This window comes from Schistocerca piceifrons, chromosome 8 (genome assembly GCF_021461385.2).
Source record: "Schistocerca piceifrons isolate TAMUIC-IGC-003096 chromosome 8, iqSchPice1.1, whole genome shotgun sequence".
NCBI lineage: Eukaryota > Metazoa > Arthropoda > Insecta > Orthoptera > Acrididae > Schistocerca > Schistocerca piceifrons.
The window spans coordinates 54,363,062-54,365,619 of NC_060145.1; the positions used below are offsets into that span (position 1 = coordinate 54,363,062).

Here is a 2,558-nt window from a genome sequence, read left to right on the forward strand (position 1 = left end):
CTGTCTATCATTGAGCTGGGGAAGTCGTTATCCACTGCAGTTTGCTTAATGATGTCTAATTCTTTCTCCCTGTCCGCTTTGTTTATTGGGATTTTGTTTGCTCTGCGTATCATCGTTTTGTGTGTAGCTTTCTTGTTTTCGTCTGGGTGACACGATATGGCACGGATTGTATTGCTGGAGGTTGTCTTTTTTCTATGTATCTTGAACTTGCGCCTGCTTTTATATTTATTTATTTGTTTTCTATGCACAAATATAGAAAATTACTGCTATAGTTTTTTGGTATTCATCGGTGAAATTTATTTTCTTGTGCACATTAGTAAACAAATTTGAGATGTTATTGGTGTCTTTGGTGTCACATTTGAGTAAAATTAAGGTATCATCTACAAATCTTTTGTAGTATATTGTATTTTTAAGCAATATTCCTCGCTGCTTAATATTTCTGTTCTACGTAGTTTATGAAAATGTCTGCTATTGGGCCAGATACGGATGAACTATTTGTGGTCTACGTTTCACTTCGGTATACGACCTAACTCAATACAGATACTTTCAGGAAAGACTTCCTAACACATAAAGCCTTTCTTTCTATTCCATGTCATGTTACTATCGTCTCTACCCTCTCTGCCATCGTCCTTTATTTTATTGCCCAAGTAATAGAACTCGTAAATTAGTTTCCCTGGTTTATTTCCTAATCTAATTCCCCTAGAATCATGTGATTTAAATCGGATAGATTCCATTACTATTCTTTTACTTTCGTTGGTGTTCCTGTAAAAACCTGTTTTCAAGAAAAACACCATTCCGTTCAACTCAGCTTCTAAGTTTTTTGTCACCTGCAAAGAATTACAACGTCTTCGGCACACCTCTAAGTTTTCGCCTCCCTGAAAAGTAATTCTGTATCCGAATTTCTCGTTAATTTCCTCTACTTCTTGCTCAATGTACAGAAAAATTAAAGTTACTATCCACCACAAAATTAACGACGCTGAACTCATGCATTCGTTCTCTATCTTCAATATATACTTATATGGATATGGTGTCTGTTTTTTCGGACATGTCCGACAGAAAAGACACCATTGATGACCTGCAGGCGTCTAGAACGGAACTAGAATTATATTAATACCGTCAGCTGCTCATGGGAATTGATACATATCAACGGGAACAGGTGAAAATGTGTGACCCGACCGGGAGTCGAATCCGGTATCTCGTGCTTACATGGCACATGCTCTATCCATCTGAGCCACGGAGTGCACAGAGAATAGTGGGATTTCAGGGACTATTCCACGCACGCCTCCCGCGACGCTCATATTCTCACCTTGTATGTCTACACACTACATTCGTAGTGTCCTACCCCACCACAGTCATTACCCGTGGAAGACATTCTTACCAAGTCCCGTAAGAGTTTGGGGAATATGTGTGCATCCGCACAAAATAAGAAGGTCATGGCCGGTATTGCCAGAACTATATACTTATATGGATAAGGTGTCTGTTCTTCTGTGCGGATGCACACATATTCCCCAAACTGTTACGGGAATTGGTAAGAATGTCTTCCACGAGTAATGAGTGTGTTGCGGCGGGACACTACGAATATAGTGTGTGGACACACAAGGTGAGACTCACAGTCTCGCGGGAGGCGTGCGCGGAATAGTCCCTGCAATCGCACCATCCTCTGTGCCCTCGGTGGCTCAGATGGATAGAGCGTCTGCCATGTAAGCAGGAGATCCCGGGTTTGAGTCCCGGTCGGGGCACACAATTTACCTGTCCCCGTTGATATATATCAACGCCCGTGAGCAGCTGACGGTATTAATATAATTCTAATTTCTTTTTTCTATCTTTACTGCCACGCGGGGTAGCCGCATGGTCTGAGGCGGCTTATCACGGTCCGTGCGGCTTCCCCCGTCGGAGGTTCGAGTCCTCCCTTGGGGCATGGGCTGAGGGACCGATGACCTGAGTAGTTTGGGCCCATAAGACCCTACCACAAATTTACAATTCTACCTTTACCCAAGTATGGAAAATTATAACCAAGAGAATTAAAGAAACGTAGATTACACAAGCGTATAGGACTTATGTTATGAATAATAAGTACGCAGGCACCAGTAAATGTATTCAGGCACCCAAAATTTACTGGCGCGGTCGACCTATGCATCTCGTGTTGTACTGTAAATTAACTGAGTACTAGACGTTGCCAGCGTATGTATTTATTCAAATCTTCTATTAGTCCATCTCCCCCTTCCTCCTTTCTCTGTCTATCTCCTCTTCCACCGTCACTGATCATCTCCTCCTCTCCCTCTTCCTGCCCACCTCCTCCACCCGCTCCTTGTCCATCTGCTCCTTCCCGCCTCTCTGTCCGTCTGCTCCAACTTCTCTCTCTGTCCATCTGATCCTTCCCCGTCTCTTTATCTGTCTCCCCTGTCTTTTGCACATCTCCTCCTCTCCCTATATCTCCTCCTCCTGCCTCTCTCTGTCTCCACTTCATCCCTCTTATTTGTTCATATCCTCCTCTTCCCTTTCTCTGTCCATTCCCTCCTCCCTCTCACTCAGCCCATCTTTTGCTCCCGCTCTGTCTC

The 2,558-nt window shown here is 43.6% G+C and overlaps 1 non-coding gene across 1 annotated transcript; it reads left to right on the plus strand.

The window, feature by feature from the left end:
• The first annotated feature begins 1,664 nt into the window (after window positions 1-1,664).
• On the plus strand, window positions 1,665-1,739 carry Trnat-ugu. The gene has a single exon. It is a non-coding gene; the product is annotated as a tRNA-Thr (tRNA).
• The last annotated feature ends 819 nt before the right edge of the window (window positions 1,740-2,558 follow it).